Source organism: Solanum dulcamara, chromosome 2 (assembly GCF_947179165.1).
Source record: "Solanum dulcamara chromosome 2, daSolDulc1.2, whole genome shotgun sequence".
Lineage (NCBI taxonomy): Eukaryota > Viridiplantae > Streptophyta > Magnoliopsida > Solanales > Solanaceae > Solanum > Solanum dulcamara.
In genome coordinates this window covers 30,716,523-30,734,961 of record NC_077238.1, presented here as the reverse complement: position 1 = coordinate 30,734,961, position 18,439 = coordinate 30,716,523, and the positions used below count along the sequence as shown (strand labels likewise).

The following is an 18,439-nucleotide window of genomic DNA, read 5'->3' as shown; positions in this document are numbered from 1 at the left end:
AAGAGATAACGCACCTACTTGAAGCAAGTAGGTGACTAACCTACTTGGGGTGGACCCCATGCTGCCATGTGGCAGCTTTGGGTTGGAGGCATGGATGAGGTGGCACCCTAGGGGGCTGCCACGTGTCACCTTCTAAAGGAGGGATATATACATGTGTAATATGCTGTAAATGTTTCATTTCTTCATACTTTCACTTTGGAAAACATAGAGAAACTAGAGAGAAGGTTAGAGGCAGCCACAAATTTTTCCAAGAAGAGGTAAGTCCTCCAATTTCATTCTACAAGTTAAGTGTATAAGGTATTCTTCAGTTAAGCAACAGTGTTTAACAACATAAAATTTATCATTGGGGCAACGAGGAGGTTTTTATTCTTGTTAACAATCCCATTTTTAAAAGGGACTACTGTTAGTAATACTAGTATAAATCCTTGTATAAAGCTTCGTTTCGAGTGATTCAAGATGTTTTGGAAAGCTATTTCATAGTTCTATAACTTTCATTTCCTCTAAACCCCATTTTTGCTTTTATCTACTCGAAAAAGGGTGATGAAGTATAGGGGAGGTGCTGCCCAGATTTTGTTTCGGAAATCCTACACGGACTGCTGTTGGTATTTTAGACATATCTTTTTGTACAAAATTACTGTAGGGGTGATTCAAAATTGTATATGAACCTAAGACACATGTCTATAACTTTAATTGCACAAATCCTGTTTCCCTCAATTACACCTTCAAAACTATGCGACAATACAAGATAGTAGGCTGTCCAGAATTTATGTTTTGATAGTGTTGGCGAATTTTGGCCAATTTCGGGTAAGGTAAGGTCTTTAATTTCAATTTGGAGCTTATGGTGTTGATATTAAGTGTATTATATGTTGTGTAAGTGTCTGGAAATGTGAAAATATCATAGAAATGCTTGACATTGGAAACAATCTAAAATTGAAGTGGTTATAGTTAAATTGTAGTTGAAATGAGGTGTTGTGCATGTAGGGTGTTGCTGCAGGTGTGTGGTTATGTGTTGAAGGGCCTAAAAGTATTATAAAAGTGGTTTGGGAGCTGATGGTTGCATCCAAATGACCCTCTGCTTTGTATAGTTAAAATTTTACAAAATAGAGACTAAAAATCCTATTTTGGATATTGTAACTTTGAGCGAGTCGTTTGGAGTTTGTATTGTGCAATGTTGATGTGAATTGCTTATATATATGTTGCAGGTTTTTGTTGTTGGTTGGCTATATTGATTAGGGATGTTATTGGAAATTCGAATAGGGCATGTTATAGAGGAGGTGCTACCCGATTTCCAATTATGCCTTGACTAACTAAAGAACTAGTCGAGAAGACAAGCAAGGAAATGAGTTCTATGAATACTTATATGCAACTTAAGATGATGAAAAGTCAAGGGTTGTTGATGTTCGTATTGCTTCCGTATTGAATAGATTCAAAGGACGATGAGGCGAACTTGACAAAGAGTAACCCATAAGAGGTATGTAAAGCCTGTTTCTCTTTTGTTTTGGCATGTCTTCAAGTTAAGTAGTTAATGATATGAGCTTGAGGGTAAATCTAATCATCTATGCCAAGCATAATTCATGATTCATATTTACTTCTTTATGATAGAACTCTTACAGTAATTCAACTAGGGCTTCTTAAGCCTTCCATACGTTAGGAAGGGACGAGTAAGTAAAGCTTAACTCTTCTTTTCTCTTGGCATATCTTAGCCATAAGTGGTTATTATATATAATATGGGGATAGTTCCATTCTTAGAACCCCGAGCATGACTCATTAATCCTATTCACTTCTTGATGTTAGAACTCCTGTGATGGTTGAGTTATGGTCTTGTAAGCCTTCTACGTGATACAAAGTAATACACGTGAAGCCTATCACTCCTTTTTCTTAAAATGGCTTAATGGAATTGAAATGATGTATAATATGAGTTAGAGACAGTTCCATTTATAGGTTCTGGATGTGACTCATGACCTGTACTTACTTTTGAATGATAAGGGTCTTAAAGTAGTTGAACTACGACCCTCGAGCCTTCTATAGGCTAAATAGTGATGGAATATGTAATCTCCTATACCTAGGGGCTCTTGAACATACTTTATGGTGATAATTGAGGGATGTTTGATATGTTAAAGAGTTTTACGTGCACATATATGCATTGTAATATGATATGTGGATCGGGCCGTTCTACCTCGGCATTATCATATGATATATGGATCGGGCTGTCGTACCTCAGCATTATCATATGATATACGGATTGGGCCATCGTACCTCAGCATTATCATATGATATATGTATTGAGCCATCGTACCTCGGCATTATCATATGATATACGGATCGAGCCATCGTTCCTCGGCATTATTACATGATATGTAGATCGGGCCATCATTCCTCGACATATGCTTGTTATATATATGGATCGGGTTGTACGTTCCACAATGGTAATGGCATATATATGCTTATCATGATAGATGATGTATTTATAACACCGAGTCCCTGAGTAGGCTAGATTGGTATGTGATGATGGTATACATGACTTTATTTTGTGAGGTGCAGGTACAATACCCTATTAAATGTTATACTTGATTTCCTGCATCCTTGTTTCAGTTGTTATCTCAGTTAAGTTATGCTTATATACTCATTACAGATGTCGTACTAACCCCCTGTTCTATGGGGGGCTGCGTTTTATGCCTGCAGGTACAGACACAGGTGTTGGTAGTTCGTCAGCTTTGGATTCCACTCAGCTAGTTTGGAAGGAGCTTCATTGATTCGTAGCCGAGTTGTAGTACCAAACATCCTATGCATATATTTGTTTATTCAGGGATACGGCGGGGGCCCTGTCCCGCCATGTGTTACTATTAATGTTCTTAGAGGTCTATAGACATATGTGTGGGTTATACGTGTAAGTTCTGTTCAGTTATGCCTATATGATGTATTGTAAATATTAAGGTATTATGACAGCTTTTTTGGCTTGTACACCCTTTCATAATAAGACACAAATGAAAGAGGCTATAGGTATGAAAATTCTAGGACCCACTGGGTTCTTATGGATAGTTCTTATATTGATTGTTACATCTGATAGATACGGATATGGGGGTTTAGGTGGGACCTCGGTCGCGGCCCATAGGGTTGGGTCATGACATGATCATGTATTCATGTTTCTACCCTAATTTCAACAATAAGCTATGGTCACGAATTTCAAGTATGCAATCAAGTTTTATGAATGAAGGTGACTTAAAGCCCTAATGATGTTTGTATGAAAAGAATTTGTAATGACGAAAGTCCTACACCCACATTACATGAATCAGATGATAATGAACTATTCTTATGAATAAGTTTATGAACTACGATTTATGACAAGCTTATGATATATTATGTATGATATTTCGTGGGATGTTGACTTAGTATCGAAAGGACTTTGAGGTGGGGATTCAATCCAAGAGGTCCTTAGTAGCAATATCCAATCCTTTGACTATGTTGCCACTGTAGGTTTTTCCTTATGGACTAGCTAGTGGATCCACATATAGCACATATTTATGATATGGTATTTACCTTGGTAAGTAGTTGTTATACCCCGTACTTTTGTACCTTGGAACGCTTCTTAAGCTTCTTGAGCTTCTTGAAAGGTTCTTAAGTTTCATGGAAGGTTCGTAAGCCTCTTAGAAGTTACCATGCGATTCGGATAATCTATAACGCTACCAAACAACTCTAAGGAAGGGAAAATGTGACACCCCATAGTAAGGAAGATTGGAAATATGATTATAAGAATTTAGAAAGAGTTGGAGGCCAAGTAATAAGTCGTACGACTCGAATTACTTACGTAAGCTACCAACTTGGAAATCTTATATACTTAAGTTACATGAGTACATACGAAGCTTATGTATCAAGGATTACATAGGTTCATAAAATAAGATGAGATTACGAATCCACAAGGGGGAAAAGAAGGTGACACATTGCAGCATGAGAGAGTGCCATGTGGCAGCAGCTGGAAGTTCTACATGGAAGAACCTAGAGCTAGGGGTGGACCCCACATTCCACATGGCAGCACATGGTTGGAGGAGGTGGTGTGTTGACCCAATGAGGGCTTGACACGTATCACCACTTAGGGGTTGACACCTGTCACCTCCTAAGGTGGACGATATATATGTTTTATGATCATCCTTATCAAGAAAAGTCATTCTTATCTCCTAAGTTCAAGAAAACTCTAGAGAAAAAAAGAGAAGAGAAACCTAAAGCTAGAGAGAGAGGCTACGGATTTGGAGAGGAAAAAGAGGTAAGATTTCTGATTTTGTTTCATGAATTAATTATCTAAAGTATAACATGATGGTATGAAGGTTTTATTAATGTAAATTTAGGTTTTGGAGCAGCACCAAAAGGTTAACAAACAGCTATGAAGTTTTAGCCGCGCTAAAAGAACTTCCGAGGCGAGTTTTGGCAAGTTTTTGCAAGTTTCGGGCAAGGTAAGGTTGTCCCTTTCAAATTAGAGTTTATGATGTTGTTATGAAGTATATTACATGTCTTAAATGAGGCTTTAAATGAAAAAATTGTATAAGGATGCTTGACGTTAGAAACAAACTAAATTGAAGTTGTCATAGTCAAATCGAAGTCGAGTAGTGTGCTGTGATTATGGTGCTGCGGTTGCAGCTGGTTGGATGGCATATTGCAGGGATGGAAAGTTTTCTAAAAGGGATGTGGGAACTGGGGTTTGCATCCACATGACCCTCCATTTCGTATTGTTAAAGGTTTTATGAAATAAAGGTTAAAAAACTCTATTTTGGTATCATAGTTTTGAGATAGTTGTTTGGAGTTGTATTGAGTAATGTTGAAGTTATTTGATTGTATATATAGCTGTTGATTGTTTTTGGTAATATGGCTTCTAAAATTAGCAGTTATATAGGGCAAGTTACAGGGAGATGTTGCCCAATTTTCGATATTTTCGAAACTAGTAATAAACTAGTCGAGGGAAATGGATAAGGAAATGATTCTTATGGATACTTGGTTGTAGAGTTGGAAATTGGAAAGTGGAGGGTTATTAACCCTAGTATTTATTTCATGTTAAATAGGTTCAAAAGAATACAAGGCTAATATGGTTAAGGGTAATCCATAAGAGGTATGTGAAGCTACCTTCTTTCTCTTGACATGTTTTTGGCATAGGTATGTAAAACTGACCCTTCTTTCTTTTGGCATGCCTCAGATGTAAGTGATGAATTATATGAGCATTGGGGTAAGGCCATTCACTAGTCCCGAACATGATGCATGATCCTTACTTACCTTTAAATGTTATGAAATGTGAAATACACTTTGAGGATAATTCCATTTATAAGCTTCGAGTATAACCCGTGACCATTATTCACTTATGAATGTTGAAGTTCTCAAAGTAGTTGAACTACGATCCTTGAGTCTCCTATTTGATGAAGAGTAATTGAATGCATAATCTTTTATTCCTAAGGTCTCTACAATGACAAACGTCTCTAATTCCATAAGTTGTTTAGCTTTGTCTCGATACAATGTCTACAATTCCTGAGACTCCAATTGACATGATCCCTAACGATATTTAGAAGGTACTCAAGACAATTACTACTCTGGTCTTCAAGTGACGGTTCACTTGACTTTTTCATTGAGTCTTGGATGATGATTTAAGTTGCATGTGATTTCTCACTACTCTACTCGTGCACGTTGTAACCCATCTTCCTCCGAGTCCCATAGAGGGGCTGGGAACATTATCGTGCACAACTTTACTACTCATTCACCGAGTCCCAGGCTATATATATTTATATATGTATATGTATGTATGAATTATATGATAATAAAATGCCATATATAATGAAGATGAAGCATACGATGACGCCGTATGTAATGATGTTATTCACCAAGTCCCGAGCCGGATATATATATATGATGATATGATAAAAATATGGATTGGGTCGTACGTTCCTCAGTATTGTTTTAAATTATGGATCGGGCCGAATATTCATTGGCATATTTTACTATGTGATAATGGCATCGAGTCTCATAATGAGCCAGGTGCGATATGATATATATACTACTCTTTCATCGAGTCCCTCACTAAAGGGATGGATACGATAGATAGGCATGCATTTGAAAACATAATAATGTTTTTGTAACATATGAGATGATATCGTATACGATGGCATGATGCCGTATGCGATGATATGATAACACCGAGCCCCACAATGGGCCGAGTATGATATATGAAGAGGATGTACATGCCTTCATTTCATAAGATGCAGGCATAGTAATTGTTAACTGTTATACTTGTTTTCCTGCATCCCTATTTCAGTTGTTGTCTCAGTCATGATGTTTTATACTTTATATACTCAGTACATGTATCGTACTGACCCTTTTTCTTCGGGGGGCTGCGTTTCATGCCCGCAGGTACAGGTATGCATTTTGGAGATCCGTCAGCTTAGGATTTCCACTCAGCTATGTTGGGAGTGCTCCACTATTCTAGAGTCTAGCTTATTGGTACTGGTCCTCCTATGTATATATTTATTTGTTTAGGGGTATGGCGGAGGCCCTGTCCCGCCTTATATTACTGTTCTTGCTCTTAGAGGTCGGTGGACATATATGTGGGTTGTATATGTTTGTGTGTACAGTTGTCCCTATATGTTGCAATGATCTTATCAGCTTATATGTTATCGTGCCTGTTGATACATTATGACTCAAATAGGGGACAGGTTTACTTATAGTTAGCAGGGATATGTGCGAGTGTCCAGTTCGGGCACCCATCATGGCCTACGGAGTTGGGTTGTGATAGTAGCCTTTTTTCTTCCTCGATGTGAGAGTTATACCGGAATTCCATGTAATAGCTTGTATGATCTTAATGTCAGTTATGATTATCTCCCACATATGTATAGTCATTATGATTTTTTATAAAACTATTCCTATCTTTACTTTTATATGATACTCTTATGATTTATTATACATTGATCTTTCTTATGCCTACTTATGATTTCACTATTTCTTTTATCATGCATTTTGAAATGGTCATTTGCACAACATGTTTATAATTATGCATTGCATTGCCTACATACTTAATACATTCAAATGTACTAATGCATACTTTATTGCCCATATTATATCATAATTTTAGGACTAATGCTCTATCTTATTCTTGTGGCTAGTTGGTGATCCATTAGAGATGTTTTTGGTGAGTCCTTATGCTACGTGGGCAAACTGAGTCATTCTTCCTTTTATTGTCATTTCTAAACTATGTTGATGTTTTGAGTCTATCCTATGTCATGTTATTACTTTCTTGAAGGTGATCTAGGAACATTCCTTAGTCCCCCCCTATGTAGTCATGTAGAGGCATGTTGGGCATATGTGTAAGAAAAGTTTGTTGTCTTGATTCATCTCTAGATATGCTATATTCTTGGACTTTTATGAGTTTTCACTTATTGTTTATCATATATATACTTATGATATGCTAAGTGACTTAGTCAGAGTTTTTTCAAGAATTCTAGTCGTCGTGCCACATCTATGTTATACCCCGCACTTTTGGTACATAGGAACATTTGTTTAGCTTCTCTAAAGTTATCATGTGATCCATGTTATCCATGACAATATCAAATAATTCTAAGAAAAGATTTGAAAGGAGTTGGAGGTCAAGTAATGAGTCGTGGTAATCAACCTACTTGCGTAAGCTACCTGCTCAGATGTCTTACATAATTAAGCTACTTGAGTATATGTCGAGATTAAGTAGCGAGGATCACATAGGTTTAAAGTGAGAAGAGATTATGAACCTACGAAAATAAGCAAGTGATGCACCTACTTTAAGTAGGTGATGCACCTTCTTGGAATAAGTAGGTGATGCACCTACTAAGGTGAACCCCACTAGGACACATGGTAGCAGTAGGGTGGGTGCATGGATGAGGTAGACCTATGAGAGCTGGACACATGTCACCCTTAGGGCTAGACACGTGTAGGGGATGGACATATGTCACCCTTAGGGGATGACACATGTCACCTTCAAAGGTGGTGTATAAATGCCAAGTGATGACTAAGAACTTGCCTTAAGTTCATTCTTTTCTCATCCTTATCCTTAGAGAAAAATAGAGAAAGAATGAGAGTTCAAGCCATGGCAAGTTCGGCCATGGCTGCTGCAAAGTGGGACTTTGGGTTTTGTTCCATAAATTAATTCTCTAAGATAATCTTGACCCATTGGAAGGTGATTAGCTACTGGGATTCATTCTTGGGGCAGTAAAGAGGTTTAATGTAAACCTATAACTTTCAGTCAAGTTGTGAAGTCAAGTTGCTAAGGTAGGGTTTCTTCTTTTCAAATTGGAGTTAATGATGTTGTAATGGAAAGATTACTTAGTATTAGGTAGGGTTGGAGGCCGGAAAATTACATGGTTATCTTTAACGTTGTAAACGGACAGAATTGGAATTGTTCTAGTTAGATTAAAGTTTGATTAGTATTGTCGTTATTATGGTATTGTATTTGAAGGTAATTTATGCATGTTGAAGGGCTGGAAATATGGTTAAAAATGAGTATAGGTGATTCCGTTTGCATCCACGTTAAACTCCTTTCCGTGTGGTTGTAATTTTATGAAATAAAGACTGAAAACCGTATTTTGCTGTCATGGTTTTGGGTGGGCTGTTTGGAACTTGTATTGAATAATGTTGAAGTAGTTTTATTGTATATGGATGGTGGTTATTGTTTGTCACAACCCAACTCTGTAGGCCATGACTAGTGCTCGAATTGGACACCCATACATACCCTTAGCCCCACTTAGCGTGTTAGCAGAATAAATAAAAGTAGAAATCAAAAAAAAGATCTCTAGAGAGCGCATGAAAATAGATGTAGCACACAAAGGCCATTAAGGCCGTCACTGAACACAAGCCCGAAACATATATACAGAACCTACCACACAAGTCTACAAATCTCTACAAAATGATAGAATAATCATATGGCGGGATAGGGCCCCCACAGGCATGAAACGCAACCCCCCGAAGAATGAGGGATCAGTACGATATATGTACTGAGTATGTAAAGCATAACACATCATAACTGAGACCATAACTAAAATAGGGATGCAGGGGACAAGTATAACAATTAACAAATTACTGTACCTGCACTTTAGGACACGTTATCTTATACATCATCATATATTGTGTCCGGCCCTCTAGTGAACTCGGTGTCATAATCACTTCTTCATATTCACATATCATCGTATCATCATGCATTTTATTTTATCATATCATCGTATATGGTATTATATCATCGTATATGGTATTATATCATCGTACACGGTATAATCTTATCATGTATGTTATCATATTACACCCAGTTCACTATAGGGCTCGGGGTCACAATGTATCACTCTAATCTCATATGCATGCCTATATAAAGTATCTGGTCCTTTAGTAAGGGACTCGGTGAATAGAGTGGTGTACATCTATAGCATACCATCATAATATGCATACCGTACCCGGACCTCTAAGGAGGGACTCGGTGTTCCTTCCTTATTTCCCCACATATACTATCATATTACAGCCGGCTCAAGACTCGGTGAATAATCATATCGTCATAACATATAACATATATCACACCTTATGTACGGCATCGTCTCCTCGTGTATGGAACTATACACATCCGACTCGGGATGTGGTGAAAGAAGTAGTAAAGCTATGCATGATAACTATTCCCGGCCCATCGTGGGATGCGGTGAAGGATGGGTTATAGTATGTATGAGTAGAGTAGTGGGAAACCATATGCAACTAAGTCATTATCTGAGACTCGATGAAACAGTCAAGTGAACCGTCACCTGAAGACTAGGGGAGTAATTATCCAAGGTACCCTTTTAGATGTCATTAGGGCTTACATCAGTTGGGGCTTCAGGAATCACAGACATGCATCAAGATAATGCCACACAACTTATGCAATCAAAAATATAGTTTATGCAATTAGAAACATAATTTATCTAGTCAAACACTCAACTTATGCAATTAGACGCATTTATCATTTCAAAGCCTTTAAAAAGAAGAGCTGGTACCTCCACTTACTATTCATTATATAGCAGGCTCGAGAATAGTAATTTGATTACTTTCAGACTCTGAATGTTCAAAAGTGACTACAAGTCATGAGTTACACTTAGAGCTCATAACTGGAATTACCTCTAAACCCATATCATATATCATTTTACTTAAAATTAAGCCATTCTAAAGGAAAGAAGATATAGGATTTACATGTACTATTTTTCATCACATAGACGACTTAAAGGCAATAACCCAGCTATTTCAGGAGTTCTAACATCAAAAAGTAAACGAGAGTTTCGACTTATATTCAGGGCTTTATGAATGGATTGAATCCCAAATATCACATAAATATCATTCATAACTTACATCTAAGACATGACAAAAGAAAAGAAAGATAGCTCTACATACTTATTCCCAAAAACACGCCAAAAGAAAGCTTCACATACCTTCTCTGAATTATTCCTTATCCTGTTTGCCTCGCCGTCCTTTGAACCTATTCAACATGAATGTAATATGAATATCAACCCTTCTTAATGTTCCAGCATCTTAGGTTACACCTTACTTTTAATGGAATCTATTTCCTTAGTCGTTTCCTCGACTAGTTCTTTAGTTTGCTAAGGCGTTAACGAAAATTGGGCAGCACCTCCCCTATAATGTGCCCTATATGAATTTACAATTAGGTCCCTAAGACCTACAGCCAACCAACAACAACAACTTGCAGCAATTCACACCAACAATATACAACATAAACTCCAAACGACTTATTCAAAAATACGGTATCACAATAGGGCGTCTAGCCTTTATTTTGTAACGCCTTTAATTATATGCCACGAGGGGTCATGTGGCTTCAACCAAAAGCACCCTAACCCACATTAGAACATATTTAGGCACTGAAACAACACATCAACCCCCTGCATCAGCAACTCACAAGAACAACGCCTCATTTTGACGATAATTCACTTCTAGCCACTCCAATTTAGTTTATTCCGAACGATGAACTTTTCAAACCTTTTACCCAACTTCCATCATCCCCTAAGGTGTTTAATACACCCTAATTTAACATAATAAACTTCTAATTAGAGGGGAAGACCTTACCTTACCCGAAATTAGCTAAAACTAGCTGAAACTTGCTTCGAAAATCTTTTACGGTGCTGAAACGGAGAGGACTGTTTTTGACACTTCTTCGCTGCCCCAAATTATGATTTTAAGCTATTAAACATAGTTATACAAACGTGGGATACCATAAATAATTAATTCACAGAACAAAAGTCAGGGCTTACCTCAAAGAGGTCCAAACCCGTAGCTCCCTCTTTGCCCCTCAACGTTTTTCTCTTCTTCTTTTCTTCCAAATTTCCAATCGTAAAGCTGAATTTTTGATTCCATAAACTTCATAAATCACATATATACATATCCACGTACTTAGGGAACACCGTGGATAATTAATTCACAGAAGAAAAGTGAAGAACTTACCTTAATTTCCTCCAATTTGTGGCTGCTATTGTGAGCTCTCTTTCTCTCACGTTTCTCTCTATAATTTGGCTGAGTTTTGGACTCCAAATGACTTAGGAGTCATTAACATACATACATAGGGTCCCTTAGGAAGTGACACGTGTCAGACCCTAAGGGTGACACATGTCAAGCCCTTATTGGGCCACGGATCCACCCTTAGCCTCCAAGGCTGCCACATATCCTTGGTGGGGCCCACTCCCAAGTAGGTTGGTCACCTACTTGACCCCAAGCAGGTGGGTCACCTGATTCCACGTGGAACTTCCCTAGGCTGCCACGTGGTACCTCCCTAGGCTGCCACGTGGCACCTCCTTTTGCTGCCAGGTGTCGCCTTCTCCTCTCCCCCGTGGGTTCATAATCTCGTCTTGTCTTAAGAGCCGATGTAATCCGCACTACATAAGCTTGATATATCCTTAAGAAACTTAAGTGTATAAGACTCTTAACTTAATGGCTTACATAGGTAAATCGAGTCCTACGACTCATTACTTGGCCTCCAATTCTTTTTGGATTCTTATGACTCCTTTTCCAACCTTCCTTCTCACGAGGTATCACAACCTTCTTTCCTTAGAGTTTTTTGATAGTGTCGTAGCTTATCCAGCTCGCATGATAGTATCTAAGGAACTTAAGAAGACGTTCCGAGCTCGAGAGTGCACGGTGTAACATCCAACATGCTGCGTCAAATAGAGTCTTATTCATGTGATGAAGCACGCCACATTTATGAGTAGAAATATATGAGGCATCTTTGGAAATCCTCGCTTCTTTCATATCTATGTTGTGCAATAGACTGTACTCTAAGTCTTTGTTATACCCCGTATTTTTGAACCTTGGGACATGTTCTCAAGCTTCTTGTAAGTTGTCATGTGATCCTAGCTGGCTACAATGTGACTAAACAATCCTAAGGAAGGAAGGATAAGGCCGTCCCAAATGATTGGAAATAAATTTGTAAAGATGTGAAAAGAGTTGGAGGCTAAGTAAAAAGTCTTGGAACCCGACTTACTCGCGTAAATTACCAACTTAGATGGCTTACAAAATTAAGCTACTTGAGTACACGTCAAGCTTAAGTAGCAAAGATTATGTTACACCCCACACTCTCGAGCTCGGAATGTCTCTTAAGTTCATTAGACATTATCATGTGAGCCGGATAAGCTACGACACTATCAAATGACTTTAAGGAAAGACAAATGTGATACCCCATAGTAGAGAAGGTTGAAAATAGAGTCATAAGAATCCGGAAGGAATTAGAGGCCAAGTAATGGGTCGTAGGACTCGATTTACCTACGTAAGCTACTAACTTAGAAGTCTTACATACTTGAGCTACTTGAGGACATACCAAGCTTACATAGCACGGATTACATAGGCTCTTAAAATAAGACGAGATTACGAACCCACAAGGAAAGGGAAAAGACGACACATGGAAGCCAATGGAGGAGCGACACGTGGCATCACCTTAAGAAAGAAGGTGACCCACCTACTTAGGGTTAAGTAGGTGACCCACCTATTTGGAGGTGGGCCCCACAAGGACATGTGGCATCCTAGGGGTAAGGCATAGATCTGTGCCCCAATAGGGGATGGACACATGTCACCCTATGGGTAGACACGTGTAACCTCCTAGGACTACATATATACATGTATATCATATCTTAAGTTCAGTTCCTGCACTTAAACTTCAGCAAACAAAAAGAAAAGCAAACCCTAGAATAAGAGAGAAAAACGTGACGGCTTGGAGGAAAAAAATAGGTAAGTCCCGATTTTGCTCCATAAAGTAATTATCTAAGGTATTCTTATATCAAGAGTATGTGGTTAATAACGTAACTTACCTATTTGGGGCAGAAAAAACGAGTAACAACCAGCCACAATATTTCACCCGCGTCAAGAAGGTTCTGAAGTTAATTTTCAGCAAGTTTGGGAAGCCATATGATAAGCTATGGCTTGATTCTCTTCTCCCACGTTTTGTCAAGGATTTTGACATGTTATTAGATTGTGAATAATGTGAAGTTAGGGTTTGGAGCATCACCAAACAGACAGCAAACAGTCCACACAGTTTCAGCGTAACTAGAGAAGTTCCGAGGAAAGTTTTGGCGAGTTTTGGCTAATTTCGGGTAAGGTAAGACTTCTCCTTTAAATTTGGGATTTATGGGGGTTTTATGTAGGGTATTATATACCTTTTATACTTCTTGAAGTATAAAAAAGGTCGTGGAAATGCTCGACAATAGAAATAATCGAAAGTGAAGTCGTCGTAGTTAAGTTATAGTCGAAATGGGGTGTTGTGCGTGTGGGGTGATGCTGCAGGTGTTTGGTGATTTATTGCAGGGCCTAAATGTATTTTAAAAGGGTTTTGGGTGCTTATGGTTTCATCCACATGACCCCTCGTTTCATATAATTTAAGGTTTTGCAAACAAAGACTACAAACCCTATTTTGGTATTACAATTTTCAGCAAGTCGGGTGGAGTTTATATTGTGTAATGTTGCCATGTTTTACTTGTATATGAGCTGCAGGTTATTGTTTTTGTATGTATGTAGTAATTAGGTATGTAATTGTGAATTCGGATAGGGCACATTATAGGGGAGGTGTTGTCCGATTTTCGTTAACGCCTTAACTAGTTAAGGAACTAGTCGAGAAGGCGAGCAAGGAAATGGGGTTTATGAATACTCTTAAGTAATGTAAGATGCTGAAAGGTCTAAAGAGGTTGATGTTCATATTGATTTCATTTTACCTAGGTTCACGAGACGACAAGGCGATCGGGACAAAGACTAACCCATAATAGGTATGTGAAGCCTTCTTTTGGCATAAGTATGTGAAGCTTTCTCTTGGCATGTTCTTGGCATAAGTATGTACAGCCTATCTCTATTTTCTTATGGGCATGTCTTAGAAATATGTTATGAATGATTGGTATATGAAATATGAGAATAATTCCATTCTAAAGCTCCGAGTACAGTTCATAATTCTTATCCACTTCGTGATGGTAGAACTCCTATAATAGTTGAGGTATCTTTTTAAGGCTTCTATAGGATAAAAGGTAATATATGTAGAGACTCTTGACTCGTGTTCACTTCCAAATGCTAAGGCTCTTAAGGTATCTGAGCTATCACCCCCGAGCCTTCTGTACATGAAATAGTAACTACATGTATAAGAAGCATGAACTATAACTCCTATTCATTTCTTAATATCAAAGTTCTTGAAGTAGTTGAACTACTACCCTCGAGTCCCTATATGATGAATACTAATTGAATGTATGAGCTCACATGCCTAAGAACTCTATAATGACAAGTGTCTCTGATTGCATAAGCCATTTGGTATTACCTTAATAAAAGCCTAGGACTCTTGAGACTTTGTCGATGTGGCCCCTAATGGAAGTTAGAGGATACGTGAGCCGATGATAGTTTTGATCCTCAAATTATAGTCCATGACGATTATTATACCAAATCTCAGATGATGATCTAATTGCATATGGTTCCTCGTTACTTTACTCATGCAGGCTGTTAATACGTCACTCACCACGTCCCATGAAGGGCCGGGCATGATAAATTTACCGCATCCCATGAAGGGCTGGGCATGATAAATTTACCGCGTCCCATGAAGGGCTGGGCATGATAAACTCACCGCGTCCCATGAAGGGTCGGGCATGATAAATTCACCGCGCCCCATAAAGGGCCTGGCATGATAAACTCATCGCGTCCCATGAAGGGCCGGGATGATAAATTCACCATGTCCCATGAAGGGCCGGGCATGATAAATTCACCGCGTCCCATGAAGAGTCGGGCATGATAAATTCACCGCGCCCCATAAAGGGCCGGGCATGATAAATTCACCACGTCCCATGAAGGGTCGAGCATGATATATGATGAAATGATTATTCACCGCGCCCCATGAAGGGCCAGGCATGATATATGATGCAATAATCATTCACCGCATCCCATGAAGGGCCGGGCATGATAAATGATGAAATGACATCTTCATTGAGTCCCTCACTGAAGGGTCGAATACAGTCTGTAGGCATGCATGTGGAAATATAGTGACACACTTATAGCACCAAGCCCGTAGCGGGCCAGGTATGGTATGTAAGGAAGGTATACATGCCCTCATGTCATAAGATGCAGGTAGAGAAATTCGTTAACTGTTATATTTGTTTCTTGCATCCCTACTTCAGTTCTCAGCTCAGTTATGTATTGTTATGTTTTATATACTCAGTACATATATCGTACTGACCCCTCATTCTTTGGGGGCCTGTGTTTCATGCCCGCAGGTACAGATGTTCAGTTTGGAGATCCGCCAACTTAGGGTTTCCACTCAGCGATACTGGGAGCGCTCCACTGTTTCGAAGCCTAACTTGTGATACTAGTCATGTAATATGTATGTATTTTATTGTCTAGGGGTACGGTGGGGGTCCTGTCCTGCCATATGTTGTTGTTACTATTCTTAGAGGTCTATAGATATATATATATGTAGGTTGTTTATATATTTGTCTTGACTGTGCCTATACAGCAGGTTGTAAATGTTTTTATGTTATGACAGCCTCGTCGGCTTGCATGCCCTTTCATGATATGATGTGAATGAAAGAGGCTACCTATACATGAAAAAGTTTTCAACTATTGAGGCTTTTAGGTATAGTGTCACATCACACACGGTTCAACATAGGTGTAGCTGATAGATACGCATAAGAGGGTCCAAGTCGGACCCAGTCGCAGCCTACAGGGTTGGGTCGTGACAGAAGTGGTATCAAAGCAGTTCGTCCTTGGAATGTCTATAGACCGTGTCTAGTAGAGTCTTGTTTATCGGTGTGTTGTGCACCACATCTATAAATAAGAGGCTACAGGACATTTAGGATGTTACTTTCTTTCATATCTAGAATCGTGCAATAGAGCTGAGTCATAAAAAATGAAATTGCTCATACTAACTTGTGATTTCAGCAGAAAGACAATATCAATAGAAGAAAGTAACTGACGATATTGAAATTTACAAAGCACACGGGTAAGCAAAGGCACGAAGGACCTATATCAGGTAAGGCGTTGCAATACGATTGATATATAAAGCTGAAAAATGAAAGGAAAAGTATATAGGAAAGTGGAATAGGTACAGTTCGAGTGGACATATGAGGTAAGTCCATTTTCATACTGTTAATTGTGGGCGACCTGTATGGCTGCGATATGAGATGATATGACTATATATGTGTGCCCTATGAGGCATTGTTGGTATTTTCTGCGTGCAGGTGTGGAGATACTAAGAAATACAGAGGAAACTCTATCCAAATTTTTCTAGAAATAAAAAAGAGAATGAGATGCAGGGCTATAGTATGTCTTGAAAGGTTTTGCTCAGAACAATGATGAGATTTGACTAAATGAGTATGGCTGACCTCGAGAAATGAGTTAATTGCTGAATTAATGGCAATAAAAATTAGGAGGTTGATATGGGTATAGTAGAATAAAGTCGGGAAGGACCTATAGGCCAAAGAAGACGACTTAGAGAAGACTGATCGATCAGGATAAAACAATATAGTAAGGCATCGCCTGAATTGATACATAGGGATAAACTATGACAAGTTATAGTTGAAAGATTTGTAGAACAATTGCTGCATTACGAGGTTATTAGAAGGATAAGTGGTATCCACCAGAATCAGGCTAGTGTTGTGATGAAGCTCGAAACACAGATCATCAAAGTATAAGTACTCTCGAGTGGAGAGTTTGAACCGATCATGGGCACGAGCCAATTACTGATTGGGATAAATAGTATGGCTTTGAATGCACTACTACATTACGGATATTACTCGAGTATCAACCATTAGATGAGATCTTATATGATATATTGCGAATACCAAAGTACCCTATGGTTGTGCTAGGGGTTCTTATAAGAGCAATCAAACGTATGGACGATCTAACAGAAGATGTGGACATGGTGCAGTATGTTAAAAATGTTGGAGTAGAATCATTCGCGTGTGAAAAGCTAAAAATAAATAGAGGATGACATGGGTACACCCTAAAAGGGGGGAAGTGGACAAGAGAAGTACAAGCGTAAGAGAAAATCAACCAACGCTATCGTATATAAATGGGAACGCTTAAACTTCAAATGACCCATAAGGGATGGATGCAATTATACCCGCACTACTGCACCGGATTCCGTCAAAACTCCGAAGTTAAGCGTGCTTGGGTGAGAGTAGTACTGGGATGGGTAACCTCCTAGGAAGTGAAAAAGGGAACGAAACTAGTATGACAAAAAGAGATTGTAAGTGCGTGTTAGTGCAATGGCACATATGGAATAGAGTAAGCCAAAAGCAAAAAAGATTATGACTAAAATGGAATGCACTTCATGCAAATAGCACAAGAATAGTTGTGCGACCTACGAACATTGGAATATTAAAAGTAAGATCAAGGGATTACTCTATAAAAAGAAGTCGGTAATAGCAGTGTGATGGCCACATTTAGAATTGATTAAGGAAAAGTGTAAGATAGTTCGAGGTAGAACTAGTAAGATATAATCGATATTAAGGGCAGAAGCCATAGTGGAGCCCTGACCTCGACTGAAGGAGGTAAGCCGCTAGTATAGCGATGCTAAGGCATTTTCTGAATTTCTCTAAGTACCTACACACGTTTGTGTAAGAATTACAACATAATGTTTGGTAGTAAAACTGGAAAGAAGATCTGAGTAAAAGAGCAAGATACCCTACCTAAGGTGTTATAAGTTGAATTAAGAGGAATTGTATAATAGCTTAAACGAAGTGGAGCATCAGAGGCTTGATAGCTTGTTACGGGGGATGGGAATCCCGACTCAGAAATGGAAGGCAATTAAGGTAGGTTATAGTCCAAGCTGACCTCACACTCTATGGAAGTATAAGTTTATATGGGTTATGATGGATAAAGTTGCCTATGAGTGGGACCTATTGTCCGATTTGAAGCAATACATTCAGTTTTCACAGATCAATATTCCGCAAGTACATAAACAACCCTCCCAGAATAT

The 18,439-nt window shown here is 38.7% G+C and overlaps 1 pseudogene; it reads left to right on the top strand.

The window, feature by feature from the left end:
• Positions 1-17,567: 17,567 nt before the first annotated feature.
• LOC129881255 (5S ribosomal RNA) lies at positions 17,568-17,687 on the top strand (annotated as a pseudogene).
• The last annotated feature ends 752 nt before the right edge of the window (positions 17,688-18,439 follow it).